A 22480-nucleotide genomic window follows, 5' to 3' on the forward strand; every position below is an offset into this window, starting at 1 on the left:
ATTGACACATGAAAGTACCAGAGGTTTGTGGTTGGCAAAACCCCCTACCAGTTTGCTGCCCTGCACTGCTGTCCTTTCCTGTCACTCTCTGGCCGGCCTCTCTTGGCCCTCTTCCTGCTAACACCTGTGAGGCTATAAACCTCGGGGTCATCTTCCACTCCTTTCTCCTTCTCTCCTTACATCTCTGATGTCTCTAAGAAATCACACTACCAGCTGCACCTCCTCAGAGGTATTCTTCCCTTCCTCTCCTTCCCCCAAGAAGCTCACTGTCCCCCGAGCTCTGGTTCTCTCTAGGCTGGACTACTGCAATAGCCTCCTTCTAAATCTGCCTGCTTCTACTCTCCGCCCTCTGCAACTCATCCAGAACAGGACTGCAAGACTTGTCCTTGGCCTCAAGTCCAGGGATCGTATCTCTCCAGGACTGAAATCTCTACACTGGCTCCAAGTGGCTGCGAGGATTAAGTTCAAAACCCTCTGCATTGTCCACAAGGCCTTCTGGGGCCTGGGGCCTCAAATATGTTCCTTCTCGAGCTCTTTGCTCATCCGCCTCCAACTCCCTTAGGGTCAGTTGATTCTCCAAGCAACAAGGTGGTGGTAGACCTCTTTCTTCGGCTGGGGCCTTCCTCTGGAACAGCCTCCCTGAAACTTGAGAAGAACCATTTGCTGAACTCCTGGTTAAAACTGAAACTGCACTGGTCACTTGGTTACCCTCTGAACTCGGGCCCAGGTCCCCTCCCCTGCCAGTTGCATACCTGCACTGCTTCCCTGGCAACCCCCGCACATGGGGACTGTTTCTGTATCTCTACAGTCTCCTTCCAGCACGTGACACCTGATGTCTGCACTTACCCTTACACTTGCCACCAGCTGGCCGCACTTTTTTTTACTCATTGCATTATTCTATTTATTTTACTGTCGAGCCCATGTACTGCACTGCACCCTCCCCTTCCCTCCGCACATTTCCTCTTCCCCTCCACTTGCGCAATCTCAATGTCACCTGGCCTAGTAAGATCATTGTCTCGGCCTTCCCCCTTTATCCCCCCTCCCTTGCCTCTGCGCGCCTTGAAACACTTGTGTATAGGCGCGTTATAAATGCCATATCATATCAACCCGAAGGGTGTCCACCAAGTTGTTGGTCATGGCTGTAGTTTGTCCTGGGAGGCAACAGATTTCTGACTTTTCCTACCTCAATGACTGGCTCATTGGAACACTCTACCAAGTTTAATTTTGGTCCACTGGCTGCATAATTCACATCGGATGCACAGCTTGCACTTTTTTTTTTAATCAACTTTATTTAGTTTTCAAGGCATCACAGACATGAATATATCGGTAGTCAACTCATAGCAACCCCTATCCGGGGATTCATCAAAAGTGCATACGACTGTTTCTCCAGCATGGGGTCTGGCATGGATTCACATGCTCATGAATATTCCCCGTCGTCAGGCTGGGAATCCTCGGTAAAGAAAAAATCAGTATCAGTTTCGTTTCTGATCTGTCTTTCGTAGTAGTAACCAATCACTGATCTCTGCGTCATACTGACTACAGCCAATGACTGCCCTCTACCTAAGCCCCGCCTCTGGCAGCCATCTTCAGATTTTTACTGCACGTTCAAGTGTTGGGATCCTCGTGCTATTGCTCTCGAGCGTTAGTGCTATTTTTCACGTTTTTTTCTCAGAAAAATTTCTCTTTTTTCGGTCAAAAGAGCCTCAAGCTCCACCGTTTCTTCATCCGATCAACGGGGACCCGTGTCGGATTCGTCTACGCTCTTTAAGGGTGAAGATTTCGTCGAGCCACGCTTTTGGAGGACTCCAGAAGTTTCTCAGGCCCATCTCGGGCATGGCCCAGGAGAAGGGAAGCTCGACGCCCGGAAAGCTGTTCAGGGTCTGCCCTGGATGCCAGCTTCAGAATGTCTTTAAGGAGACGAACACTCCCTTTGCCTTTACTGCCTACATGAGGACAAGACGCACATGGAGAAGGACTCTGCGTTTTGCGGCAATATGTCGGAGCGAAACATGAAGGACCGCCATCAACGTCTCGCCAACTGGCTGGAAGGAAAGAGCCCGTCAGGCGAGAAGAAGTCCGAGCGGTCTTCTAAGACCTTTGAGGGCGCCCCGGCGACAGGGGTCCAACAGAAGGCCAAGCACCGCGAGTCCGCTGGCACCGGGAGCGCCGAACGGTCGGGCTCTACGGGCGCCAGGCAGGGCGCATCTTCCCCGGCGCCATCAACCACGAGCCAACGCTCTGGCTCGGGTAAGAGGAAGGCCGAGCACCCGGCAAAGCTCCTGGAGAGACCCCGGTCGAGCTCGAAGGCCCCATCGGAGGGGGAGCGAGGCGGTGACCCTCCCCCCAAGGAGAAGGCGGTGAGTGCGCCTAAGGTGGTGAAAGCCTTAATCCATCCGGCCAAGGCCTCTATCGAGACAGTCGCGGCGGCCCTGGCTCAGCCTGTGGAGGCTACACCAGTGGTGGCGACCTCGGGGCCCAGAGTCTCCCTGCCACCGCGGAGGGAGTCCTCTTTCATGCCCATCGACAGGACCCCCGTGAAACCTCCGACGGAGAAGAAAAAGGGGGGGCAGGAGGTCGTTGTGGATTCGGCCTCAACCTCTGAGGAAGAGCTGATCGAAGTCTTAAGCCTCGGCGTTGGCGTGGAAGAAGACCAGCCCGTCGGGAGGGACCCCGACGTAGGAGACGACGAGAACGTCGAGGGTGCCGACGGGGCTCCTCTCCGCCCGTCGGACTCCCCTCAACCAGTGCCGCAAGACAACTCGGCGGCCATTTTGTTGGCTATACAGTCCTTATGCTCGGAGATAAGGACGAGACTGCCGTTACCACCAACGGAGGAACCGCTCCCAACGGGGGACCCGGAGCCAGGCCCTTCTGGGAGCCCTCCCCCTAAGAGAAGGAGTCATCCTCCACCTCCTTTTCAGCCATCGCGCCCTGTTCAGCCCTCCTCCACGTCCACGACAAGTGGGGATGATACGGGTCTGACACGGCGGCGACTGGTACAGACGACGAGGTTTACGACGAGGATCTCCCGTCGTCACCTCCCACCCGGGTTTCCCCGCCCGACGAGATTGGATCGTTTCACTCATGATCGCCAGGGCATCCGAGCTTTTCCAGCTCTGCCCGGAAGAGAAGAAGGAAGTTTTCCTTTATCAACGGCGCGAGGCCAAGAGGAAGACGGTCCTCGCTGTACCTCTACTGGACGATATTTGGGATGAGGGCCTCGCCCTCCTCAAGAACCCATCCACGACGCCGGCTAGAAGGGATAGCTACGAGAAGAAGTACCGGGTCCCGGACGCGTCCCCTTGTGCCTTCGGGCACAGACGACCCCGGACTCGGTCGTCTCCGCGGCGGCCTGGAAGAAAGCGGGGGGGGGCGCGGCCTCTACGTTGTCCTCCCCGCCGGACGGCGAGGGAAAGGAATTAGACACGATGGGACGCAGAGTCATCTCGTCGGCAGCAACGACGATTAAGGCGGCCAACGCCTTGGCTATCGTAGCCCGCTACAACAGGGAGTTGTGGTACAAACTGGCCCCCCTGCTGGGCTTCCTACCAGACGACAAGAGGGCGGAAGCCCTAGAGATCTTGCAGGAAGGAGAGGTGGCGTCGGACCACGCCATTACGATTGCGACGGACATCGCTAACACTGGATTTCGTCAGTTGGGCAACGGCGTGTGCCTTAAGCGGCGTGGATGGCTCAAGGCTACTGACTTTCATCAGGACGTGCAGACCAGAGTATTGGACATGCCGTTCGACGGAAACAACCTGTTTGGGAAAACAGTGGACGATTCCCTTCAAGCCATCAAGGCGGACACGGAGACGGCCTGGGCTCTTGGGGTTCTCCAGCAACGGCGGCCGCCCTTTCGGAGCGGCGGAGGCAAACCGGGTGCCTCCAAAGGTTCCAGCGGTGGATTTTCCACCTACCGTCAAGCGGCCCGTTCGTCACAGGAAGCTTACAGGGGACGAGGCAAGTCAGGCAGACCCCGCCGTCGTCGCCGAGGAGGACAAGGCGGCAAAGCCTCGTCGAAGCAGGACTGAACCGGCCGTGGGGTCGGGCCCCCACCGAAGCACCCCAGTGGGAGGCCAGCTGGCGAGCTTCGTCAGCGTGTGGGAGTCCATCTCCACCGACCGTTGGGTGCTGGACGCCCCAGCTCAGGGTCACGCGCTCGAGTTTCTAAAGATGTGCCCGCGTGTCCCCCCTGTGGCCAGGAAAGAACATCACGTCCCTCAACTTCTCTTGGAGGTAAAGGCGATGCTCAAGAAGGGCGCCATCGAGCTCGTCCCAAAGAGGCTTCGGGGCTCCAGAGTTTACTCAAGATACTTCCTCGTGAAGAAGAAGACGGGAGGATGGCGTCCCATCCTGGACCTACGAAGACTGAACAAATTCATCAAGGCACAGAAGTTCCGGATGGTCACCCTCCAACACGTCCTGGGTCAACTGGAGGAGGGCGATTTCCTGTCATCGTTGGATTTGGAGGATGCCTACTTCCATATTCCCATCTTAAAGGGACACCGAAAGTTTCTCAGGTTCGTGGTCCAAAAGCGTCACTACCAGTTCAGAGCCCTTCCCTTCAGATTGAGGTCGGCACCCAGGGTGTTCACCAAGTGCCTCGCACCGGTGGCGGCGCAGCTGCGCCGAGAGGGGATCCACGTCTACCCCTACCTGGACGACTGGCTCATCCGAGCAAAGACGAAGGAGCTCGCCGTGGAGCACACGGCAAGGACCGTCCAACTACTCACGGACCTGGGCTTCTCCATAAACTACGCCAAGTCCCACCTGGTGCCCGCGCAAGACTCACTGTTTCTGGGAGCGAAGCTCGACACAGTGTCGCTTCTGGCCTCTCCGTCGGAGGAAAGGACGAGGGCCATCTTGGGCAAGGTGCAGCGGATGCTGGTTGCGGACGCGGCCAGGGTGAGGTCCATCAAGTCCCACCTCGGAATGATGTCTTCTTGCATTTATCTCATCCGCCTGGGCAGGCTCCGGATGCGCCCGTTGCAGGAGTTCCTGGACGCGCGCTGGATCCAGACGACGGGCAGCTTCGAGGAGAGGATCACACTCGGCCAGAGTTTCCGACGAGCAATCTGGTGGTGGGGCACCCGCGCGCATCTGACGGCGGGCATGGACTTCCAGAGCCCCGGCCACCAGGAGACAGTGACCACGGATGCCTCCCTGGAAGGGTGGGGAGCGCACACCGAAAATCTGCACGCGAGAGGCCTTTGGCTTCCGACGGAGAAGTCCCTCCATATCAACGTCCTGGAGCTCCGTGCAGTGTTTTGGGCCCTCGGGTCCTTTCTTCCGTCCCTCAAGGGCAAGGTGGTGAGGATCTTCACCGACAACACCACCACCATGTTCTACATCAGGAAGCAGGGCGGAACCAGGTCCCCAGCCCAGCCCTGTCCAAGGAGGCGCAGGATCTGTGGCATTGGGCCGTCGCCCAAGGGATGTTTCTGGTGCCGTTTCATCTGGCAGGGATAAAAAAACACCATCGCCGACTCGCTCAGCAGAGAGCTGCGCTCGTGCCACGAGTGGGAACTACGACAGGATCTAGTGGACCGCCTCTTCCGACGGTGGGGCACACCCCAGATCGATCTGTTCGCGACGGCGACGAACTCCCAGTGCCGGAGGTTCGCCAGCAGGTTTCCCCAGCCGAGGAGCATGGGCGATGCTTTCTCGTTCCCCTGGGAGGGCCTGTTTCTATACGCGTTCCCTCCATTGGCATTGCTGATCCGGCTCATCAACCAGCTCAAGAGGTCCCGGTGCAGGATGATCCTCGTCGCACCTGTGTGGCTGAGGCAGATATGGTTCCCGGACCTTTTGGACTTGTCAGCGTCCCCGTCAATCAAATTGCCAGTGGACGCGGATCTTCTCTCCAGGGAAGGAGGCGCCATCCTCCATCACGACCCGAAGTCGCTGAACTTGCAGGCCTGGCTCCTGCAGCGTTTGAGTTTGGAGGATACGACATACCGGCCGACTGCAGAGAGGTTCTTGCAAAGGCCAGGGCGTACTCAACTCTTAAATGCTACGGACACAAATGGAAGAGGTTCTCTGTCTGGTGCCACGCATAGAAGATTAACCCTCTACGGATTACGGCTTCCCAGGTACTGCCGTACCTTCTGACGCTGGCCAAGGCTGGACTGGCGCACGCGTCCATCAAGATTCATCTTGCTGCAATCTCCCGATACACCAGAACCACGGGGCGGACGTCTTTGCGGTCTCATCATCTGGTGAAAGAATTCATGAAGGGACTGTTCAGATCGTTCCCGCCGGTGAAGGCTCCGGCCCCGGCGTGGGAGCTCAACGTGGTGCTTACCAAGCTCATGGGCCCTCCGTTCGAGCCTCTGCACTCGGCTCCGTTGAAGTTCTTGTCGTGGAAAACAGCGTTTCTTGTGGCCATCACCTCCGCACGAAGAGTGGGAGAGATCCAGGCCCTTTCCTGCAAGCCGCCGTACTTGACTTTTCACGACACGAGGGTAGTGCTCAGGACGCACCCCTCCTTCATGCCCAAGGTGCCGTCGGACTTCCACCTCAACGAACCCTTGGTGTTGCCTGTTTTCTTCCCGTCGCCTTTGTCGCCGGCCGAAAGGATTTTGCAATCGCTGGATGTGGCTAGAGCGCTGAAGTTTTACGTGGACCGCATGAAGTGTTTTCGGAAGACGTCACAACTTTTTGTGAACTTTGGACCTGTCAATCAGGGGAAGGCTCTCTCAAAGGCCTCCATTTCCAGATGGCTCTCCGGCTGTATCATGTACTGTCATCGGTTGGCAAACCGACCGCTGCCTGGCCGTCCGAGAGCCCATTCCACCAGAGCGATCGCAGCTACCACGGCATTCCTATCTGGTGTGCCCTTGCTGGACATCTGCAGGGCTGCTACGTGGTGGTCGACGCACACCTTCACGAAATTCTACTACGTCGATCGGGATTCCAGGGAGGAGTACAGGGTCGGCCAAGCAGTGCTGCGCAATCTGTTCGCCTAAGGTGAGCCTGGTGAGGAGGTAAGAATTGCTTAATGTTCAGTTTGATGTAATGCTTAATGTTGAGCCTTTGCCACCTCCCGTGGTTGTGCATGTGTGTACTGCTATGTATTCTTTTATTCATGAGCATGTGAATCCATGCCAGACCCCTGTAACTTACCTGTAACTGTTGTTCTCAAGCATGGGTCTGGCATGGATTCACATGCGAACCCTCCCGCCTACCCCTCTGCGGCTCTTCACTTGGTCATACTGCCACTTCACGTGCTACCAAATCTGAAGATGGCTGCCAGAGGCGGGGCTTAGGTAGAGGGCAGTCATTGGCTGTGGTCAGTATGACGCAGAGATCAGTGATTGGTTACTACTACGAAAGACAGATCAGAAACTGATACTGATTTTTTCTTTACCGAGGATTCCCAGCCTGACGACTGGGAATATTCATGAGCATGTGAATCCATGCCAGACCCATGTTGGAGAACAACAGTTACAGGTAAGTAACTTGTTCCTTTGCTCATAAGAAAAAGGGTGAAACAGAAACAACCAAAGGAAAAGACATACGTAATGAACAACAAGTTAACCCCCCCAACATGTCCCAATTTATGGGTTAGAAGGTTCAACATTCCGATTTGTAAGTTCAACAGCTTGGATCACTTGTGATGTAAAGTTCAAATTCCGCAAATTGAAGATTGGGGTTTTCAAATGATGGGTATTGCACGAAGCAGCCTTGATTGAAAGAACATCTGTTCTTTGTCGTTGTTAGGGAGAATTCTCTGTTTAGGCTGAATTCCCTAACCTAGTGTGTCCCCCAGCAGCTTTGCTGGATTTTTGGGGTTTATTTTTTTTCTCCTGCCAAGAGTGAGACTTTGGACATGATTTGAGAGTGTTTCTGTGACTTGCTATGTGCTTATGGGCTAGGGGGTATTTTTTCCCCATAGGCTATCATTGGTTTTTTTGAAAGTGTGTTACACAGCACCCTCAGTGCAGTAACACAGGGGTGTCATAGAGACCCCCAAACATAGACTCCACACCCTGGGACTGACTACTGTCTCCCTGGGTCTGTAAAGTCACCATTGACTTTACTAGTCTTAATTTAGGAACTTAACCAGTACAAACCATCTTACTGTGGAAGTACTGGTAGGGGCAATTAGATTGCCCCTGGGTCTGTTGTCGAGGGGGTACTGTCCCGTCCCCCCTCGCCGAGTTCTGGCTGGTGGCAGTGGATACCACGGAAATATTCCACTGGAATATTTCCCAATGGGATTTCCCATTGTTTTTAATGCATCACTTTTTGGTGCAATGTTAAAGATACCGCCGGTTTATTTATTTAATATAAATTCACCGGTTGGGATTTTTCGCCAGAACTCGCCGCCAAAATGGCGTCTAGGTTCACTTCAGTAACCCTGAACCCGAGTCGAGCCTTTGTTCCACTTTTGGCGGGCTTCTGCACAGAAGCCCTCCAAAGTGGTGCCATTCTGTCTGGGTACCACAGGGGGTGTGGGAGGGGGTTTAGGCACCCTGGACTGAGTTGCCTTGCCAACTCATGTCGCACTCTGGTGTGATTGGCCCAAGTGGTGAGCCACCCCGCTCACCACTTAGCATGTTTGAGTGACAGCTAGGCTGTATGAATGGGGGTTTGCTGCATAAAAGCAGGGTTTTTGGGACTGGTTCTTCAGAAGTCGCCACAGGACCTAAGAAGCCGAAGAGGGAGAAGCCGAGACGACCTGCCAAGACGACACCACCGGTGAAGCCCTGCGGAACCGTCTCACCACTTTTTCCGACGACAGAGGAGATCTCCCGCCGGAGAGTCTCCTTCCCTTAACTGGTGGGGACAACCAGTTGCTGCCTTCTTTTCGCCGTCCCGAAGCATCTCGTGGCCGCCTTGCCTGTGCCAAGCACCCCGGCAACCGGGATACCACTTTTTGCCTCAACCGCGAAAGGGGGGTAAACTCCTTTGTGACCGGAAAACTCCACGGCTGGTCTCATCCCTGGTAGTGCAACGACCTGCAGCTTTCCTCCACGTTGAGATCACCTCTTCCCCTGGACGACGCCGCGACTTGCACCCACTACCAGGAACAACTACCACCGCTGGAGGATCCTTTCCACTTTTAAAGGTACTGTGTTCCGCCCGGCTTCCCTTGCCACCGATTGTACGGGGAAGATTTAGCCCTCGGCTCTCGACCCTGGGTAAGCCTGGGACACCCTAACTAAACTTTTTCTAAACTCAGTAAAACCTTTTCTACTCACCTGCAAAGACTTGTGACATTGTGTGATCTTGGGCATATTTTCGCCTGGCTCTCTCTAAAGCGGGCTTCGAACCCATTCTCCTTGTTCCACAGTTGACTGCCTTTGCTAACCTTATGTGAAAAGTGCTTTACCTTGCTGCTTTCATTACTTCTGTTTTTTCCCTCCCTTTTTTTAATAACTTGTTGGAGTGCCATCTGACGTTAAGCGCTCACCTCTGTTTGGAAATAAGTGGGGTTAACTTAGACTTGTCCAACAAATGACTAGGGATGTACATATACGTAATAGTGACTGTGTTTTGACTTACTTACCTTTTTCTGTGCTAGTGTAATTTATGAGTGTGCCTTTAAAATAAATAAGTATATACTTTTACATCTAGCTCTGGTCAGTGTTTGCTTGTACTACTGTGCCTCTGTACCTATCCTGCATCCTCTATATACTGCCTAACTCTTCTTGAGGGAAGTCTGACTGCTCAGCCACAGCTACCACAGTGAATCTGTGTGGTGCAGACTGCTACCAAGTGGGTTTACTGCCAACACCTGTAATCTTAAATCTTTTGCAGTGGTCCCAGAGGGAACTGCACAGGTTTCTGCTTAACAGTCCATAAATTCGTGAAGTGGTAACTAGGTGTTTAGGTACTTGGAATAGGAGCCTTGGCCATGTGCCGTTACCTTCTCCATGGCCATTACCCCCCATAATCTGACCCACCACATAGCTATTATTGGGCTTTCCTTTGTCTTCCATGCCTGTGCAAGTGTAATCCTGGCCGCACTCAACATGTGGGTTATAAGAGTGGCTGTAGGCCCTGAGTTTGCGTAATTCCCCTCCACCGCCTCCCCCAGTAGTACCACTAATGGATCGAAGGGTAGTCCCACCCCGGTAATATCTTTGACGTGGCTTCAAATCTCTTTCCAGCATGTTGCTGCCAGTGGGCAAGACCACCACATGTGAATAAGGTCCCCGGGTTGTCCGTATTTCCTCCAACAGGTTGCGGGATATTCTGAATTAATGGCGTGCATGTGTCATGTACCACCGGAGGCAAAGTTTATATGCTGCATCCTTTATGGAGGTGCGATTGGAACCTTTGGCTGTTCTGTGCCAAATGCGACTCCAGGTTTCCTCTGAAATTGGTTTCCCCAGGTCTATCTCCCACTTTTGCATATATGTAAGTTTTACTTCAGGGTTGGCCTCTCCCGCCAGGCGATATAATCTGGTTATGCCCTTATCTGGTTGGCCTTCCTGTATTGTTAGTTCTATGCCTGTTGGGTTTCTGGTTGCCCTTTCTTTTACTTTGGCCTTGGAGACCCAGTGCCTAAGCTGACCATAGTGATACCGTTCCTGCTCCGGTATGTGGAATCTGGCCTTGTAGTCTTCAAACGTTAGGGGTGACCCTTCTGCGTAAAGATCTTTTAGAGTTATGTTGTCCTCTCTGCCCCCCCATCGTGTCCAGAAGTTGGCTTGCATTCCTGGGGTAAAGTCTGGGTTATAGGAGATGGGGGCCAACAGGCCCTCTCCTATTTTAATCTTCTTATTTCTCATCACCCTATCCCAGTACCATAAGGTAGTCTTAGTTGATTCCAGTAGTAAACCCCTTTTCTCCCTGTGACGTGCGGCAATAAAGCCAAGGTTCCCCAGAGGTGTCATGGCTGCCGTTCTTTCTATTGTTACACATTGGTTGCGGTCTTCAACAGCTGCCCATTGTAACATCAGGGCTATTTGTGCTGCCCATAGGTACCTGCGAAACTCCGGGACCCCCAGCCCCCCCAATACTTGCGGTCTAAAGAGTACCTGTCTTGGTATTCTCGGTCTCTTCCCACCCCAGATAAAGGACATCACTTCCCTCTGCAGTGTCTGAATAGCTGGACCCAGGATTTTTATCGGAAGGGCTCCTACCACATATAGAAATTTTGGAAGCAGGGTCATCTTGACGGCCGTAATGGGTGCCAGCCAGGACAATTCCTGCAATTCCCAACGTTTTATGTCACTAGTTAAGGCTTTGAGGAGGTTTGGGATGTTGACTCTGTATAATCTGTCATAACGGGAGGTTAGTTGTACCCCAAGGTATTTTACTGACTTACGTTCCCATTTCAGAGGGTATAAGCTTTCCCATTCCAGGATACGGGTCATTTCTTCAGTAATATTAAGAGCTTTAGATTTTGGGTAATGATGTGAAAGCCTGAGACACGTGCAAACTCTTCCAGCAGCTGTATGGCTGCTGGTAGGGAGCTTTCAGGGTCCTTTAGGAACAGAAGAATATCATCCGCATAGAGTGCCATCTTCTGCGGTCCCATATTGCCCACCTCCACCCCCCAAATCCCTGTGTGGCTCCAGACCCTGCACGCAAATGGCTCCATAGCCATGGCAAAAGATCAGGGGTGACAACGGGCATCCCTGTCTTGTGCCTTTCTGGATGGGAATATCTTTTGTGAATTTACCATTGACCATGAGTTTAGTGGAGGGGTGTGCGAAGTTCGCCATTACCATACGAGTGAAGATTGGCCAACAACCGAATTTTTCTAGGGTTAACTGGAGAAATCCCCAATGTAAGATATGAAAGGCTCTAGAAGCGTCCAGAGCGGCTATTGAAAATTTTTGACCGGTCCTCCGCCCCCAGTCAATTGTGTCTATAGCCCTACGAATATTGTCGTATGTATGTCGCCCCTTCACGAATCCGGCCTGGTCTGAATGAATTATCTCTGGGAGTATCATTGCCAATCTTCTCGCTAGTATCATGGAATACATTTTTGCATCTCCATTTAATAAGGAAATTGGGAGGTAGCTTGCACAATCTGCTCGGTGCCTGCCTGGTTTCAGCAACAATAATATTGTAGTTGTTGGGCACATGTCCTGGGAAATTTGACCCTTATCCCTGATGTAATTAAATAGTTGTGTTAGGGTGCCTACCAGTATGTTTCTAAATGTTTTGTAATATGCGTTGCTTAACCCGTCAGCGCCCGGTGATTTTTGACCTTTTAATGCCCTTATTGCTTCCCCTACCTCTTCCTCTGTTATAGAAGCTTCCAGCTGTTTTCTGTCTGCCTCTTTGATTTGCAGTAAATCTAGTTGATTTAAAAAGGCTACCTGTGCTGCCCCCTCAAAGTTATCTTTCCCCATATTAGTGGAGTGGAATAAGAACAGTTCCTCTTCAATTTCTTGTTCTCCCCTAATTATGTCTCTGTTCCCTTTATGAAGTTGAGTAATACGGTTCCGGAGTTTCTGGTGCCTCAGCTTGGCTTCCAGGAATCGATTGGCTTTACCCCCGTGAATATAGTAAAACTGTTTAGTTTGTACCAGCAGACGTGCCGCGTCATCTGTTAGGTGGGTTTCTAAAATCGCTCTGGCCTTTTTAAGTTCCTGCCATGCGCACTCTGAGCCCCTCTTTTGATATTCTGTCTCAGCTACGCGTATGTTGGCCTCTACTTTGCGTTGTGCCCTCGCCCGGGTTTTGGTGTAGTTTGATGTTTGCGCTATAAACTCTCCCCGTATCACCACCTTGCTTGCATCCCAGATGGTTGACCAATTAATACCAGGAGTTATGTTTTCTTGGAAGTAGTTTCTTAGGGTTTGTTCTATGCCTACCCAGACAGTGAGGCCTTTCAGAATTATTTCATTCAAGCGCCAAGGTTTACGGGGTTGTTGTTGCGGGTGGTTTAATTCTATTTTTAAGATAACTGGGGCGTGGTCTGATAGGCAACGTACTCCAATTTCGAGGCCTGTGACTTGTGGGACCAATGTTTCTGAAATTAGTACCATATCAATACGGGAATGACCTTTGTGGACAGCGGAGTAGTGAGTATAGGTTTTGTCTTGTGGGTTAAAAAATCGCCAAGTTTCCAACAAATGTAAATCTCTTAAAAATGTGGCTAATGCTTGTCTAAATGTGTCTTCATGGGAGGTAGCTAGAAGGGTTTTATCCATGACTGCGTCCATCACTCCATTGAAGTCGCCACCAATGAGGATTTCCCCTATACCCCATTGTGCAATTCTGGGAAGTAAATTCAGCAAGAAATAATCTTGTTTTACATTAGGAGCGTAAACAGAGATCAATGTGACCAATTGTACCCGCAGTTTCCCCCCAACATTGGGTATCAACCTTCCGGGTCTCTCTTAACAAAGCGTTTTTCGAAATTGATACCTTTTTTCCATTAAGATACCCACCCCCCGTTTTTTAGTCCTGCTAGAGGCCAGGTATTGTATTGGGAAGGCTCTGTGCTTCAGCCTCCATTCATCGTCGGGGAGCAGATGTGTCTCTTGTAACCATACCACTGAGGCCTGCATGTCCCTCAATCTATTTAGTATGGATTTACGTTTAATTGGCGAGTTCAGCCCCTGTACATTCAGCGAGACAAGAGTTAGGTCTGCCATTACTACATTTTCAACCATTTGTCTCCTTCATTGTGTTCCAACTCATGTCTGTTGTAAAAAATGTTGTTCGTATATTGTCGTCCTTCCCGAAACAATCAAAATATAACTTTCCCCCTTAACTCTTGGATTGTAACTTCCAACTTGCATTACCAACAGAATACCAATGTGGTAAATCACTGCATGTTCTATCCCCCCGGGAAGTATGGGACCCGGTTGTCCTTTTCCACTCCCCTACCCCCTTACCAATGTTCCCTCTAATTTTTTTGGGCTGTGTGCGCCAAAGAATAGTTGTGTGCGGGCTGTTTTTCAGTCATGTGCGCAACTGAGTGATGCGCTGCCAGACCGGGGGTGGTCGGCGGCGCAGCGCCCCGCCCCACCAGTGAGCAAGGCTTAGTGATCAGATTCCACAGTATGCAAGCGAGGAATGCGAATTTGCGGCACAACAAGTTCTACTTCAAGGGACATTTGGGTGCTCTATTCTCCTCCCAGGTCTTTAGCTCTTCTGAAATTGTGTCCTTTTACATCTCTAAACATTAGCAAGATCTTTCGTTAGAAAGATCGCTATATGCAATAACAGCAGGTCCAGATCCATATTGTCAAATAACATTTAATGCAAGCAGACGTCCAAGGCCAAATGATAATGTTATTGTATAGCACTTAGGCTTAAGCTCTTTTTTTATAGAACAAATATGCATACAATATCACCCAACCTGTGTTGGTAATCATTTATCGACCTCAGAAGGATGAAAGGCTGAGGTGGCCTTACTGGGATTCGGACCTGCAGATCACACACACATCACAGCAGCGAGCGCTCAACCCAATGGCCACTGAGTTATCATATCGGTTATAATAAAATGAGCAATTAGTGGACTGGATACCATTAAACTGGTAACTGAGATTTAACAGCAGACCAGTTAAGTTAATCTGGGCTTAGTGCGCTTTACAAATGTCACACTCGCAATAAATAAATAAACCTTGTAATGGACGCTAGGTGCCACTAGTTGAAGTCAGCCCGCCACCAGCAGGCCAATCCTATGCGCCACCTCAGGGGGTTAATTTGGGCCACGTGGGGGGTTCCGACGTGGGTCCACAAACCTGGACCGTCAAAAGGAATTATATCAAAAACATGGAAGAAGGCTGCACCAGCACCACACTATGTAGAACACTGCGGGCTGCATAATGTATGAAATTCCTTGACTTTATAGTCCGTACAAGAGATATAGTTGCTCTGTCAAGGATTCGGTTATTCAGGTGTTAATGCTTTTTGACTTGTAGAAATGCCTGCTCCTCTATCCTGCACAGACAATCCCAAAGTGGCACAGTGAAGGATATTTTATATATTATCAGGATGTCACCTCACCAATGCCATTTGTGAATGTCATGTGACTGCCAGTGTTTAAGCATAAGGTCTGTTGTAACTTTTAGATCATGTGATCTCCATATGTGTAGCAGTGGAGAAAAGAGGTGTTCATTCTACAATACTCTGCCCATACAAGGCCCACTGTGTATTTATTTGCAACGGATTTAATTCTACAGGGTTTTTACTTGTCGCACCATGGAGTACTGACCTTCCACACACCAGGTCGGGTGGAGAACAATTGTGTGGCAAGCACAGGATGGCTCTATCTCTTCTACACATAACCCCAATTCAACATATTGATGGTTCATTTGTCTGTAACATTACAACACTCCAGACAACGCCTCTACAGCCAATTTACACTACATCACCACGTGTCCCTGCCCTGGCCCCTTTTGGGATACCAATGCCCCTATGCCCTCGACAAAGACACTGTGGGGTGCTTCAGAACTGCACACAGTAACAAAGGCTAGCGATCATCCGGGGTCAGACTGGGCCATGTAATTGGCTCAGGCACCAAAGAAAAAGTGGCCCACACTTGCAAATGGCTTTTCATTCCTTTTGTGATACTGTTTGAGTAGTACCCAGAAGAGCTTTTTGATAGTGACGTGCAAATTGTACATTTTAAAGAATATTTATTCAGCAACACTGGTCAAAACTACTAGTCGCAGCAGAGTAAATTAACTCCTCAAACTGGCCCACATGGGCCAATAAGGATCCCACTTTGGCCAAAAAAACGGGCTCACACCAGCATTTTGTGTTTTTGGTTGGCCCTAGGCCTATTGTCCTACAGGCCAGTCCCAGCCTGCTCCCAGCTCGACTGACTTTTCAGTACTAAGTACTGACACACTTTTTCCCTCTTTTGTTTTCAAACAGTTGGTAGCAAAGAGACAGCATACGCAGGAGCGTCATCGAGGTCAGAGGGGACAGATAATAGGCATGGGCTGTATTATGTAAGGCACAGGCTATATTATGTTACTCGGTCATGCACCGCGCCCTGTCGCCACTTGCGTGGCCTCTCGGCGCTATGATGGGGGACAGACATGCAAGCATTTGGAGGTCGCTGGATATTCCGTCACTCGAGGCCCCACTTTCAACCTGCTTTTTAAAACTGCCCAACAGCCCCCAACCCTAAAACTTTTGAGGCCGGCTCTGCCCCTGCTCCTGCGTGAACCCTGCCACTGGCAACTTCAGAGCTGTAGGAAAGGGATTCGGGGGTGCCTTCAGCAGGCCCCATAGGACGCTTCTGAGGGAGGTCTTCTCGAATCCTGCCACTTCAATCAAAAACACACCTATTCTGTAGGGGCTCCCCCTGATGAACAGCCCCCACTCCCCCTCAGGCTCCAACACCCCCAAGCCCTAGTGCATCCCAAAAACATAATTAACGCCCCTTCCCCCTCAAGCTCTAGTGCCCCGATACGCTAGTGTATCCTCAAACCCCCATGAGTGCCCCTTAACCCTCTACCTCTAACACCCTCTGACCCCTACACCCTAGGGTATCCCCAAACCCTGATGAGCGCCCCTTCCCCCTCAAGCTCGAACACCCCTAAACCCTAGAGTATCCCCAAACACTGTCTGATGACTGAGTATCATCCTGCTTTTCCCACTTCTCCCCTCCCACTAACCTAACCAAGAAGAACCCCTAATTCTAAACCTGCCAGAGCGCCTGGAGACCGTACGAATGGCAGCGGAGCGCTGTATACAGCCCAACAGCACATCTGCTGGCTAAGAAGACCATGCCACGACATCCGCACAAGTCTGGGGTTAGGCGCCTGTGCACTTGACTTGACCCCTCCAGTGAATGCTGGCCCTCTTGACTGCAGCAAAATTCAGGGGCTCTGTATGCAACCAACCTACTCACACACGTGAGTGACTTTTTCTTTCTTTCACCAATGCATCAGGGCTGGACCCCTGAGCTGCTCGGGGCTGGCCATCGACTATAGCAAAAGAAACTATGCTGCATGACCAGGAGCCCTGTGTGTAAACAAGCTGACTCGCACACTAAACTTTTTCTTTCTTACACCAATAAATCAGGGGAAAGCACGAAGGCAGTCCCCCACTACCAGAAATAATGCAGTTGAGTATCCCACATTTGGGGACATCGCAGGGGTCAGCAAATCAGATTTGCAATGGATGAGCCTCACCCTGGGAGATCTGCCTTTTTGATCACAGATGCTCCCCTGCGAGGTAAGTATGAGTTGCGAGCAAGAGGGCAGGGGTTGGGCCTGTTCTGGAAGCCCCGCTAAGCGAGGGTGAGAAAGACAGGCCCTGATCCAGCCCCAGCCCTCCTGGAAGCCCTGAGCGCCTGCAGAGCTGCCTGTCCCACGTGCAGGGGGAAGCTCCGGCAGGCAGAGCCCAGCAGAAGGGGCACATTGTAGCACAGTTCCGTTATCAGGCCCTGCTCTGCCCGAGATTTGCATAAATTGGCCCTGGCTGCCAGCCAGCAGGCCCAGTCGGATAGCGAGCAGGCCCAGTGCATTGAGCCCACTGGCCTGTCGGCCCCAGGCGGGCCCATGGCCCTCCTGAGCCGACGGGTCACCCCGCTTAACAAGAGCGTCTTAGGTGGGGTGCCCCCCAGCAGGACACAGCAACGCCGTGAAGGCAAGGCCCGATCGGTGCTCAGACGGGGCTGGCGGCAGCCGGTAGCCAGGCCCCCCCCCCCCCCCCCCATAAATCCCCAGGAGCTGCTGGCGGGGCCTTCAAGTTGGAGGGCCTGGGCGCGAAAACAAAGCCCGGGCAGGGCAGGGAGGCTTTAAGAACTACCGGGGCACCTGATAGCATGGGGCACACATTGGGGGTGTGAGGGGGCGGCTGGGTGACATCCATGGGGAAACACATCATAGCGGTTTTTGCCAAATCCATTATACCACGAGAGACCTCCTTACCTTGCAGCACAGTGGCAGGCTGGCTGTTGGCTGCTGACTGTGGCCTGGGTCGTCGTCGTCGCCTCGCCTGGTGGTCCTCCTCAGTGTGGCTGTCCTGTGTGTGGGCAATGGGCTGGCGGCCTCCAAGTTGTCTGGTGGTGACTGATGAGGTGACTGAGGTCCACTGGTGCACCCCAATAAATCATGCCCGGCCAGGGCCAGGGTGCGTCAGAGGCCCAATAGCATAGTCACTCACGTGCGTCACGCTGTGATGGACCTGGCGGCACAGAGTCTGGGTGCGGGGCGGGCACGAATTTTCATTGGCTTGTTCTTTCGCGGCAGCCCTCCAGCCCCCCAGGCACAAGTGGAAGTTGTTTCAACTTTGTAAAGAAGTGCAACAACAAATTTGTTGTTACTTCCTTCAAAGTTGAAGCAACTAGTGTGCAATGTCACTGGGCCCCAGGTAGCTCAGCCCTGCATGCAGGCTGCCCCCCCCCAGGGTCAGGAGGACTCGGAGGGAGACGGCAGGTGTTACAATTGCTTTAGTGTGTGCAATTGCTTCAGCCGCCTCACTCCGCAGATCAAAGTAACCATTCAACTCGGCCGCCTGCCGGTCGAGCAGAGCGCAAGCCGAGCACCACACGCACCGGCCCCCTGCAGTGGAGGCACGGGCGCCGGTGGCCCGCCCACCATTTTGAATGATGCTGCTTGCTGCACATGCATCTGCATGCATCATAAATTATGATGCATGCATGATGCAATCATCAAAGCAAGGTAACAACATCTAGTGTTACTTTGCTATGATGATGAATTGTGTGCAGACACTGCAGAGTGCAGTCTGCAGACAGTGCCGCTGGTGCCTCCTGGCTCCTGCCCTGCCCAGACCCAGCCGGCCCAGCCCACAGGAGTCTGACTTGACTTCCCGGCCGCAGGCTGGAAAAAAAAAAGAAAATAATAAAAATCCACAAAATGATGATTGGAGTGCGCGGCAAAATAAGCATTATGCACGGCTCACAATCAAAAAGTGCGCGGCCGCACAGGCGCGCACCTTACAGGGAACATTGCTTCTTACCCCATTTCCCCATATACTGGCTCGTGTGACAATTTGTTTTCCACGCTGACTTGGGATTCCATTTCAGGCATAAGTGTCTGATTTCTTTTTTTCTTTCCCCCCTAGTGTCGCCATAAAATGTCTCCTGTTAGAAGTTGTATGACCTCTCGGGTAGGGACCGTGGGTTGCGTTTCTTTATTGCGCCTCCGTGGGCGAGGTCGCCCTGGTCTCCATTGGCTTCCCGGATGCCTCCCCTCCACCTCGTCACTTCGGGATGGAGAGCCTTCTCCATCTGTGAGGGTGTCTCCTTCGCCTTCTTGCATGAGGTCTGCCATTTCTTCTTCCTTAGCAACCAAGAATCTCTGGCCCTGCCACTCGAAGCGGATGTACTTGGGTGAACCCATCGATACCGCACCTTTCTAGTTCTTAGCCAGTCAGTAACCACTCTCAGCTTTTTCCTCCTGGCAAGTGTAGCTTGGGCAAGATCTTGAAACAGTTGGAGTGGCGTGGAGCGGTAGATGATAGGTTCTTTTTTGCGAGCAGCTTGCATTATGTCTGCTTTCAATTGGTACAGGTGGACCCGGGTCAGGATGTCTGGGATCAGGTTCTTATTGATTTGATATGTGGAATAAGTTCTGTGTGTTCGGTCTAGCATAATTTCTTTGTTCTCCTCCATGTTCAGAATGTCGGGAAACAAGTCGATCACATATTGTGTTAAATCCGAGTCCATCACTGATTTCGGGATACCTCGAATTAGAATATTATTACTTCTGGATCTATTTTCAGCATCCTCCTTTCTGTTTTGCATTTGCTCCATTTGCTGCTCCAGTTCCTGCACCCTATGTGCCAAGACGTCATGTTCGTGGCTCTGCTCCATTGTTGCCGCTTCAACCTCGTCAATCCTCTTTTCTGCTGCCAGGATTCCCTTGTTGAGGTCCGAGATGGATTTAGCCAGGTCACTTGCACTCTCTTTGATATCCTTCTTGAGTTCCTGTAACATTTCTAAGAGATCGGACTTCCTGATAGGGGGGGTCTTCCAGAGCCTCGGTTCCCTCAGTAGGGGGGTGATGTACCTGGGCTAGTGCTTGTATCTGTTTGCGCTTCTGTGTGTCCATTGTTTGTAGCAGGGCTTTGATATCGCTGGACCCCTGGCGCTTGGCTTTTGTTTGCTTGGACATCGTGGTCACTTCCCGGAAGGCGTGTCACTTCATATCGGAGCTATTGAGCCCAGGTCGGCTGTGGTCACTTCCCCAAAGCCTCAAGTATGTTTTCACTTACAGTTGCTTTGCCTGGGTTTTATGAGGCTGGTTGTGGCCAGTCAACCGCCATGTATTGGCGTTCTGAGTTGAGGGTTATTTTGAACTTGCCGGAACAGTCTCTAGGGGGTCAACTGCCCCTTTTCCGCCGCCGCTTCCTGAGTAGGGTGTCGTGAGGCACTGTTTTACGGAGGAGTGATCGTGCTTCCTGATACATACATGGCTGGTCGCTTAAATTAGTACATATCTGTTTTATCCAGGAGCTTGCCGCCTGCGCCTTTCGGGTTCTAAGGGTTAGCCATCCCAGCTTGGCTCCTTTGTCTGCAGCCAAGTCAGTAGTGGGACCGTTGCTGCTTATGACCAGGATTGTTGCCTCACGCTCCTGGGCATCTGGGACGTTCTCCAGTCAGACTGCCTCTTTCCAATCAGGTGCGCACCCCCAGGCCTGCCACGATGCCCCCAGTGCCTAAGCAGGTTTATATGCGTGGGGGAGCCGGAATAGCCGTTTCATATCGTCTCCTTCCCTTCGCTGACCCTCTTCCAAAATTAGGTACCTTGTTATTTGTCTCCAAGGAGAGGTGCCGCAGCTCCAGCAGCGACTGTGCCGGATGTCGGAGATTCAGTAGGCGTTTGTCCGGCTGGGGCCCGTGCCTCACTTCTATGGACCCCAGCAGCGCTGAGGGCTAGTGTGGAGTCCTCCGCCGCGACACCTTCCCCCCGCCCCCTTTCGCGTATAGCTCCGGGCCGAGATCGAGGTCCCCGCAGGAGTTCGAGCAAGTTTAAATGCCACGTAGCCTCCACCAACACCTGCAGGACGAGCAGTTAGTGGTGCGTCGGACTGCTGTGCCGCCTCAATGCTCCACGCCTTCTTTTCGGAGCTTCCACTCCTGGCAGCATGCTTCCTCTGTGAGCCTCACCCACCATACCACCGCTATGCTCCAGCGGGACCTCGAGGCATCGAGTGGGGGAAGGGGACAGGCTGTCACCACGCAGCTCCGCCAGCACCGATATCCGCCCAAGTTGTGTTTTCCAGGGAGCAAGTTATTGTCAGCTTCCCGGCGCAGCTATTGGATCCCTTGGCGCAGTCCGTTGTCTCACCATGTCATTATTTGCTGGTCACCGATTGATCGTGGGTCCCTTAGTGCAGGAGCTCAGTCTCGTCCACCATCTTGGTTGCGGGAGGACCCATGCCGATAAGTTTGTGGAGCTCTGTTAATAGTGGCTCGAAAGTTACCAGCGGCGGCTCACTTATTCTCCTCGGGTTGCGACACCCGTCGGTAGGACTCGTTAGCTCGCATGCTTAGTTTTAGGGGCATTAGGGGTTCGAGAAGGGACTGGGAACCCGGAGCTCAACGAGAAGGTATCCTATGGCGTCCTTGGCTGGCCACGCCCCCCGCAGCTTGCACTTTTATTTCAACTTCAAAAAGTCCCAGCTCTTCCTCTCTCAAACACACAAGCTAATTTGGACAGTTCTTATTACACCACCTGGCAGGACCTCTGCACCGGACACTATGTCCTCAATGTAGTGGGTGGGGGGGATCGTACCACGCACCTTATAGGGAGACGGATGTAGGCGGGCACACTATGTACTTATTTACATATACTGAATACTTGACCTGCCTCTTACCTGTCTCTAACCCCTCTTACATGGGTCCAAGATCACCCCAGTGAGTTCTGCTGTGAGGACGGGAGGAAAAGGCAAGGATTAGAGAAGGATTTCCCCCAAATACCTATAACGAAAAAGACAATAGGTTAAAGTAACTGGCACACCAAGGAAATGATGGGCAAAGGAATTCTGGTGTACGATTCTTTTAGTTCTGTGCTCCTAACGCTTTTCTCTTCTGGTACACCAGCAGGGATTTTTGAGAGAGTTGTTAAAACAGAGGGGAAATCATAAGACAATATATACAGATAATGTTACCCTAAGCAGATACATATCTAACGATAAAAAAGAATGGAGTTCTTTTAAATCTCACATGTAAAAGTCCTTAAAAAAAAAAATATATATATATATACAAAGTCCATACAGTCCACTGTACAAAAAAAGCATATTAAAACACCTTGCTTCGGAGACAGACTGGCCAGGGCTGTCTGAAGGTCCTTGCTGCTGCCCTGTTTCTTTCTTTCTCTCTCTCTCTCTCTCTCTCTCTCGCTCTCTCTCTCTCTCTCTCTCTCTTTCTCTCTCTCTTCCTCTCTCTTTCTCTCTCTTTCTCTTTCTCTCTTTCTCTTTCTCTCTCTCTTTCTCTCTCTCTCTTTCTCTCTCTCTCTTTCTCTCTCTCTCTTTCTCTCTCTCTCTTTCTCTCTCTCTCTCTTGCCTATTAGGCGCTTATATAATAAGAAAATACTGTTTCAAAATGTCCACACAGCAGGGAGGGAGGAAG

The 22480-nt window shown here is 51.8% G+C and overlaps 1 protein-coding gene and 1 non-coding gene across 3 annotated transcripts in view; one reads left to right on the forward strand and one right to left on the reverse strand.

Moving 5' to 3' along the window:
* ARRB2 (arrestin beta 2) overlaps nucleotides 1-22480 on the forward strand; it is an 893685-nt gene that overhangs the window by 527090 nt on the left and 344115 nt on the right. The gene's annotated exons all lie outside the window — the stretch shown is intronic.
* On the reverse strand, nucleotides 16960-17123 carry LOC138462164 (U1 spliceosomal RNA). The gene has a single exon (XR_011264772.1). It is a non-coding gene; the product is annotated as a U1 spliceosomal RNA (small nuclear RNA).

This window comes from Ambystoma mexicanum, chromosome 1p (genome assembly GCF_040938575.1).
Source record: "Ambystoma mexicanum isolate Mex_15411 chromosome 1p, UKY_AmexF1_1, whole genome shotgun sequence".
Taxonomy (NCBI): Eukaryota; Metazoa; Chordata; class Amphibia; order Caudata; family Ambystomatidae; genus Ambystoma; species Ambystoma mexicanum.